Raw genomic sequence first — 9,223 nt, forward strand, 5'->3', positions numbered from 1 at the left:
ACCGTTTCGAGCTGAACCGTTTCGACGCGAACCGTTTCGACCCGTACCGTTTCGAGCTGAACCGTTTCGACCCGTACCGTTTCGAGGCACGGTTCGCGTCAAAACGATTCAGCTCGAAACGGTTCGCGTCGAAACGGTTCAGCTCGAAACGGTTCGCCTCGAAACGGTTCGCCTCGAAACGGTTCAGCTCGAAACGGTACAGGTCGAAACGGTTCGTGTCGAAACGGTTCGGGTCGAAACGGTACGGGTCGAAACGGTACGGGTCGAAACGGTTCGGGTCGAAACGGTACGGGTCGAAACGGTTCGCGTCGAAACGGTTCAGCTCGAAACGGTTCGGGTATAAACGGTTCGCATCGAAACAGTTCAGCTCGAAACGGTTCGCGCCGAAACGAATTTTTTGGATTTTTTTTAGAATTTTTTAGAATTTTTATGATTTTTTAGAATTTTTTGAAATTTTTTTGATTTTTTGGAATTGGATCAAAATGGCAATTGAAAACATTTAAAATGAAAATCCCAAAATACCCCTGGTTAAAGATGGAGTTTTTGGATAGAGTTAGTGTATGTGATCAAAATGGCAATAAAAGGGAAAAGTCAGGGACCCAGAGGCAAAAAAAAAAACTATTTGAACTAAAATGACAAATTTAAACAAAACTCAGAGATAAAATGACAATTTACTCATTATTATATTATTTTTTATTTACCTTCGAAGCAACAATTTACTCATAATATTGTAACCATCTTCAAACAAATTATTATCTTTATAACGAAATCTCAATTTTTACTTGATCCAAGTTTTGTCCTATCTAAAAAGCATTGGAGTTTGACATAGCTTTGACTAGAGCAGAGTAATAAACTATGGTTTCATCTTTGCGAGGTTCCTCAACCTCATTTATATAAGCAACAGGTAGACGCGACGACTATAGGCATGTTTGGCTAAGCTTATTATAGTTAAAAAGGACTTTTGCAAAAGGACTTTTGGGAAAAGGATTTTTTGAAAATGAGTTTTTAAAAAAAGTGTTTGGATTAGCTTATTGATGTAAAATGACTAAAATGGGCATTCTCTTAGATATAAGGGGCTAAAGAAGGGGTATATTGGTAATTTGTAGTTTGAAAAGTTAAAAACTGGCCAAAAAGTCACAATATTATGACTTCTTGAAACCTCCTTTTTCTTCTTCGCAAAAAGCCATTTCTAAAAGGACTTTTGGCTTAGCCAAACACAAAAACAACTTATTGGCTTTTTGATAAGTCAATAAGCCAATAAGTTGTTTTGAAAAGCTTAGCCAAACATGCTATGTACCTTCATCTTTAGCCATATCAAATGTTGTTGAAGATTAATGTATAAATTCGCAAGATCAGATTGGTCGTTCGTTTTATTAATAGATTCACAAAACCAGATTGCTTCTAACATTGCATTCGATGGTAATTGAATCAGTTGCTTCTAGCATCGATCTTTTTCTCTTGAGGATGTTGAAGAAATGAAGAATGTCATATGGGAAATGAACCTGAAACATATGCGATTAGGGTTTTAGAAAAGAATGTTATTGAAGAAACACTGACCTTCAAGGTAGTATCCAACGAGGACTTCAACACTTGGCGATCCGAACAGCTTAACTACAAAACAGAACACCGTTAGGACTCGTTACAGGAATGAGGTTATTCCTGTAACCACCCTCCGGCGTGAGAATAAGTCTCTGTTGTGGGAGTAAAGAAATAGGTGTATGGAAGAAAGTTGTACGAGAGTAAGATGATCCATACCTTAGATGTTTACCTCTATTTATAATTTACCATTAGGGTTTCCCTTAACTTAGGATGGGCTCCGATAAGTTAGGGATTTTGTTAGGATCTAAGTTTGGATTGATTGTAATTTGTGTTTGAATTAAGATGAACAATGAAAGAGTAGTGCAGCGGAATTTAAATGGAAACAAACTTTTCACAATCAAACAGAAGAAATGCTTTCAACCATACATTTTCAACAAAGAACCAAATGTTTAAATTTATTTCAAACTTTGATTACAATTGCATGTATGCTTTGCAAACTCCCCCTCAGCCCGAGCTTAGTAATTTGTTCGTGCAGGAAGAAGATGGTGAAGAGCTAAACAGAACAGTACAGAGCACTGTTCTATTTATAGGCACGCAACAAACCACTGAGCATCTAAGCTGACGTCACCATGAAAGTGACATCTAACCTCCTAACAAACTCTTAACATCTGACCTATACAAACACTGCTATGCTAACTACTGATGTTACAATACATTACATAAAGTAAATAAACTGCTGCATCCTTCCACTGATGTGAACCCAGCAGTACTTGTCATGATCAGCAGTGCTTGAAACAACGCAGTAGATTGAGCAGCAGAGCTTTAGTTCTTCATCAGTCTTTGACTTTGCTCAGCAGTTGTAGGTCAGCAGTTTGTATGATCAGTAGATAGGAGGTCAGCAGATGTTGAAATCACTTTCAAGGGGAGAGACTTGCATGCATAACATCTGCTTATTCTGGATCCATTGCTCTGATCCAGTTTTGGCTTTTATTATCTGTTCCTTTGGCAGGGATCAATCCCAATAATCTCCCCCTGGAACAGATAATGCCAAAACTCTCCATTATTGTAGATCTTTATTGCCTCATCAGCAGTTCCCTTATTTGCCCTTTGAGTTGTAATTCAAAAGTTAAGGCATCTGTGTCATCATCATCCCTACTAAGTGGAAGATCAAGGAGATCCTGCAAATCTCCAAGACTCTGGCCAAGAGCTTGTTCCCTTGTTAATTTCTTCACTTCTCCACTAGACTTGAACACTGTCAGTACGTGGGTCTGTTTATCAGTTTTCCACTTTAGTACTTTTGAGCCTGGTGGGTTTCTTGGGAGATCTTTATTGGAAGAGGTATTTGGTGATGCAGGCCTATTCATGACTGACTGAGCAGTACTTGCAGATTGTTCCAATTCAGGATCTTCTTTCATCATTAATCTAATGCCCTCTTTTACAATGTCATTTCCAGCAGTTAGATCTTGAATTGTTTCAGCACCAACTGGTTTTGACTCCTTCTTTTGTAGATGGCAGCACCAGCTGGAGCAGTGGTTCTTTTGGTTTGCAGCTTTGGTGGTCTTTTTGAGACCTCTGCTTTGGAGTAGTCAGGTTTCTGTGGAGCTGTTGGATCTTTCTTTCTAAGTTCCTCCAACCTTTTGTAGGTGGCCCTGACCCTATCTTCTCCCCACTTTGACACTGAGTTCTTTGACCCATAATCAGCTGCAATCAGCTCCTCTTTCATTCTTTTCAACTCTAAGGCCTTGTCAGCTTCAAACTCTTTGAATTTTTCAGGAGGAGTCTGCTTGACCTTATTTTTGATCATTTCTTGAATCCTGGCTGCCTCACTTTCAAGCTCAGGAATGGTCCAGTTTTTGTACATGTGTTTCTCCCCCTTGTATTTCTTGTAGGTCATGATGTTATCAATGTAATCTTTTCTCAAGGACTCATCTGCCCTTTCAGAAATTTTCTGACATACTCTTTTGGCAAATTGCTCCATAGATCTGACCTGTGTGAGTAGAAACTGATAGTTTTGCTGAAATTCTCTATCAGATTTCCCTTGTTTATTTTTGTTTGAGATATCCTCTGCTTGCTTGGCCTTGATTTTCAAATATTCTTCAATGTTGTTTGGCCTGAGATATCCTTCAATTAATGGCAAACTCCTTTTGGCAGGGTCATCCTCATAATAAAAAGATTTGATTTCTTCTCTAACTGCTCTGAGTTCCAAAGGAAATACAACACCTGCAGGAGGTAATGGCTTTTGAAGTTGAGTTGAAGAGAGAGGAATGGGTCTTGGAATTGTGACAATTGATAGAGGATTTGAGGATGATGGTGGTAGTGATGGAGAATCATCATCTGGAATGATAATCCTTCTCCTTTTTATTGTAGGAGAGGCAGATGATGTTTTGGGTGGAAAAGTGGTGGTAGTTTGAGTGGCAGTGGTTTGTAACTGACTAACAGTTGCTGAAACAACTGATGTTTCAACCACTGTTGTCATTACAACGGATGTTGTAACATCTGCTATCTTCTGCTTTTTGGCAGGAGGTGATGGTGGTGGTGGTAAAGCAGTGGTAGTGGTGTGTGTTGAAGTGGTGTGTGTTGTAGTGAGAGCAGTTGTTGAAACAACTGAAGTACCAGCAGATGTTGATACAGCAGGAGTTTCAGCAGCTGTTTGGGTGGAGGTTTGATGTTGGTGGCTTTTGGATGGTGGTTTTGGAGTATGCTTTGTGAGTCTGGATGGTATGGACTTGGGTTCCCTTACTTTTCTAGTAGGATTTCTTTTTGGCTTAGGATTTTGAGCATCCTTTAACCCAGAACAACCCTGCGCATTCAGCTCCATGTAAGCTCTCTTCTTCTCATTCCACCTTGATATATCCTTTGCCGCTCTATCCCTTTTTACACTTATTACACCTTCATCAAGTGCATTCTGGGTAACATCAACCTTCTTGCTTCTATCTGGCAAGGGAATTTTTCTGAGCATAGCATCTTTTTCTGGCTCAATATACAGACCATTATCAATCCCTTTCTTCTTCCACTCCTGAATTTTCTCCCCCTTTTTGGCATTATCTAGGGGGAGTTCATCGATAAAAAGAACTGTTGGAGGAGCAGTGCCAGTGGATGTCAACAGATGGGCCTTTATAGCCTTGATATCTGCTTGTGTGTTCTTGAACCTAGACTCCATTGTTTTTCTCAGCTCTTGAACATGTTTTTCATGTTGCTGATCAGCCATCCGTTGTTGTTGTTGGAGAAAAGGTTGAAAAAGGTTCCAGAGCTCATTTGTAACATCTGCTGGTGGTGGAGCAGGTGCTTGAGGTGGAACAGCAGTGGATTGTACCATTTGAACTGTCAACAACTGATGCAGCATGTCTTTGATTTCTGCAACAGAAGTATCCAGTTTTTCAACTCTTGCCGTCAACTCCTGGTACTTTAAACCATCACCCAATTTAATGGGATCATCTGATTTCCCACTAGCAGTGGTTTTATCAGAGGTTGAGGTAGGGAGTGTACTCCATACATCAACAACTGATGCCCCTTTTTCTTGGTACTGGGGTCTTCTTCCTTCAACACTTGATAATCTTTTGATGGAACCAGTGGTCAAAACAAACTCACTAGTAGATAACAGAGGTGTTATAGAAGGAATTGCCTCCAAGGAAGTCTTATTGATGTAACCACTGTCCAAGTGCAAACCAGTGGGTTCAACACTTGTAGTGGCTGCTTCACTTGGATTACCACCAAGAGTTACTTGTAACTCAAGGGGTGTAACCTTCTCAGGTTGTGTTGGTGGGTTAGCAAAGATTGATACATCAGGCCCAGTCTTTTGTTGAGGCATATTCTCATGAACAGGTGATTGAGAAGGACTGATTTGTGCCTGGTTCAAATCAATTGCATCCAACAACATTTTTGTATTTGGTGGAATTTTGGATGTGAGGATAGGTATAGAAAGAGAATGTGCCCCGGGCATTGGGCTGTGGATGATGGAAACAAGTGCTTCCAGAACATCATGATGTGGTGGCCTTGTTTGTATAACCTGTTCTTTTTGTGAAGAAGCAGGAGGAGTTTCAGCTAAGGTTTGAGATATTTTTACCAACTGCTGTGAGGAAGTAGCAGCAGTGGTTTCTTGTGACTTTTGTGCTGTCACTGTCAGTTGCTCTGGTATCTCATCCTCCAGAGTTGCCTTTTTGGTAGGTTTGGGGGGTTTTTGAGTTTTCTTTTTCTGTGGCTTTTTGGTGATGTTAGGTGTGGGTTTCAAGGCAGTTGTTTTGCTACCTTGATCACCTTGAGCAGTGGGCTCAGCAGCAGATACCTGAGGAGCAGTGTTTGCTGCTAAATTCTGCTCAGGCACCTCTGCTTGTGTTTTGCAAGGTGTTGACATTCTTGTAAAAGTTTCAGCAGTTAAGCTGTGCATTTGTAAAGATTCACATTGGTTTATTACAGCGATATCATCCTTACTGAATTTGTTCTCAAAATAATAACTTAGAAATCTTGGAAACAGTAAGAATGATTTTGTTTCAACATTTTTAACCAAATCATTGAAAATTACCTTGGAATAATTAAAATTTTCTTCCTGAAGAATAGCATATCCCAAGTTTTGAATTTTCAAAGGTATTTCATTAAAAGCAGTGGTTTTGTTTGAAACACACATCAAGAGGGTATGAAATAAAAATTTTGTTGCAGGAGGGAAGAACCCTTTTTGTAAGGTATCCCTTTGCATCATTGTATCACCATACCCTCTTTCAATGAAGTCAATTTTTAACTCATTTTTAGGGAAAGAATCTTTACCTTCCTGATCCTGAGTTGAAAGACCTCTGATATGGATTGTGGTGTTATTTGGATGTCTTTTCCCTGCAGAGTAGAGTTAATGGCTATGACATCTTTGCCTTGTTTGTCAAGGGTGTAATTTTTACAAAACTCTCTCTGGGTTTGCAGGTAGATGGGAGCATCTGCTGTAAGCAAAGTTTTGTACTTTGACATAGTGATCAAATCAAGGATGGAATCGAAAGTATCGATGGTGCCGGGTTTTGTGAGAAGACCCAGAAGATTGTGAGAGAGTTTGTGTCGAATATCAGTGGATTTAGCCTTTTGAGAGGCTCCTTTTGAGGATGATTTTGCGGAAGACCTCGATTTAGTCATTTTTTGTGAAGACGATCGAAGAAATTTGTGAAGGAATTTGATGAGAATGAGATTGAAACTGCTTTGAGAAGAGAATTTTTATGAATTCAATTCGACAGTAAAACCCTGTTTGGGGTGTAGAAAGGGGGTTTTGTAGAGAAAAAGTGAGTGCTGACGTGGCAGCGGTTACAAAAGGACTGACCACTATGTACAGTCCACGTGCCATCGCCTGATGAAGCGAAGGACAATACTTTTTGTGAAAACTACTGGTGAAGGCAGTGGTTGCAACGGTAAAGGGGACAGTGGAAGCTTTTTACTATCAGTGGATAGCACAGCAGTAGATACAACACTGATTTTGAGCATCAGTGCTTATCAGAAATATGAGGGAATAGGGGATGACTTTCAGCAGTGGACAAATTTTTGAAGTAGAGCAGACTTTTGAACCCATCAGTGGTTATGCCAGACTTTTAGGATTTTAATGAAAAATTCATTTTTAGCTATTTTTAAGGATGGATTTTTGATTTTCTGAAAACATTTTAATGCTTTTATTCATAGAAAAACAGGATTTTGCATGTTATTCCATGTTTAGCATGCCAATCCTAGAGATCAAGCTTTCAAAGGTGGATGTGTCTAATGCTTTGGTTAGCACATCTGCCAGCTGATCCTTAGTTGGAACATGATGCAGAGAAATCAAACCTTTTTCCTAGAAATCCCTCACAAAGTGATGTTTGATGTCGATGTGTTTGGTGGTTGAGTGAGAAACTGGATTTTTGATGATATTTTCTGCTGCCTGGCTATCCAACATGAGTGGTGTCTTCAAGGCAGTGATACCAAAATCCAGCAGCTGATTTTGAAGCCAAAGTAGTTGGGCTGTACAGCTTGCAGCAGCTATATATTCTGCCTCAGCAGTGGATGTGGAAACAGCTGCTTGCTTTTTGCTTTGCCAAGACACTAAGCAATTGCCTAGGAATTGGCACCCTCCTGAAGTAGACTTCCTTGTTTTGTCACATCCAGCAAAGTCACTATCTGAGAAACCTGAAAGCTCAATTTTACCATCAGCTGGATACCAGATACCAAGTGTGGGAGCACCTTTTAGGTATTTGAATATCCTTTTTACAGCAATAAGGTTTGACTTTCTAGGGGCTGACTGGGATCTTGCACAGACACATGTTGCAAACATGATATCTGGTCTAGATGCAATTAGGTACAATAAAGACCCAATCATGCTTCTATATAAGGTCTGATCAACCAAATCATCCGTTTCATCAGACATGACCAATTTATTGGTTGCAATGGGTGTACTGCATGGCTTACAATCATCCATATCAAATTTCTTTAAAAGTTCTTTGGCATATTTGCCTTGATGGATGAAAGTGCCATTTTGCAGTTGCCTTACTTGGAGACCAAGAAAGCACTGGAGTCACCCATTGCACTCATTTCAAACTCAGCTGTCATGAGTTGTCTGAACTCTTCACACATTTTATTACATGTGCTTCCAAATATGATGTCATCCACATAAATTTGGACAATCATCAAATCCTTCCCTCTCCATTTTAAAAACAGTGTTTTGTCAATTCTGCCTCTGATGAAACCAATGGGAAGTAAAAAGGTGGAAAGAGTTTCATACCAGGCCCTTGGTGCTTGTTTCAGGACATACAAAGCTTTATTTAGCTTGTAGACATGATTTGGATTAAATGGATCCTCAAAACCTGGAGGTTGACAAACATAAACCTCCTCTTGAATCTTACCATAGAGGAATGCACATTTGATATCCATTTGATACACCTTGATGTTGTGGTTGACAGCAAAGGCCAGAAAGAGTCTGATAGCTTCAAGTCTTGCTACAGGGGCAAATGTTTCATCATAGTCAATGCCCTCTTCTTGTCTGAAACCTTGAACCACAAGCCTGACTTTATTCTTGACAACAATACCCCTTTCATCAGTTTTATTTTTGAAGACCCATTTTGGGCCAATAAGGCTCACACCCTCTGGCAATGGAACAAGCTCCCATACTTGTTGTCTTCTAAACTGTTGGAGCTCCTCTTGCATGGCTTCTACCCAGCTGTTGTCTTTCAGTGCCTCTTGGTACTTGACTGGCTGATGGAGTGATAGAAAACCAGCAAAAAGACAAATGTTTTGGGATTGACTTCTTATGAGCACCCCTTCATTGATGTTGCCAATAATTTGATCTGGTGGATGAGATTTCAAGAAGATGAGCTCTCCTTGGTATGGGATAATGGCATTGAGTGGTGAGGGCTGCAAATGTGTATCATCTGAGCTAACCATTGCTGGTGACTTTGATGACCCAGCAGTGGCTTCAAAAGGTGGTGGTATAGGGGGTAGAGGTGTGGACACATGCTGATTTTGATCCACTGTTTGAGGATTTTTATCAACAGTGCTTGATGATGTGGAAATAGTGGTTAATGGGCTACTTTGGTCAACAACTGTTGAGGTAGCAGTGGTTGAGCTTTGACAGCTGTTTTGGACATCTGCTGCTCTTCCCATTGTGGCAGACTTTTGTTGAGGAATGATGATATCATACCCATAGTCTGGTGATGAATTTTCTGATGGACCTGCACTGTTAGTCTTGACAGTA

This window comes from Helianthus annuus, chromosome 12, assembly GCF_002127325.2.
Source record: "Helianthus annuus cultivar XRQ/B chromosome 12, HanXRQr2.0-SUNRISE, whole genome shotgun sequence".
Lineage (NCBI taxonomy): Eukaryota > Viridiplantae > Streptophyta > Magnoliopsida > Asterales > Asteraceae > Helianthus > Helianthus annuus.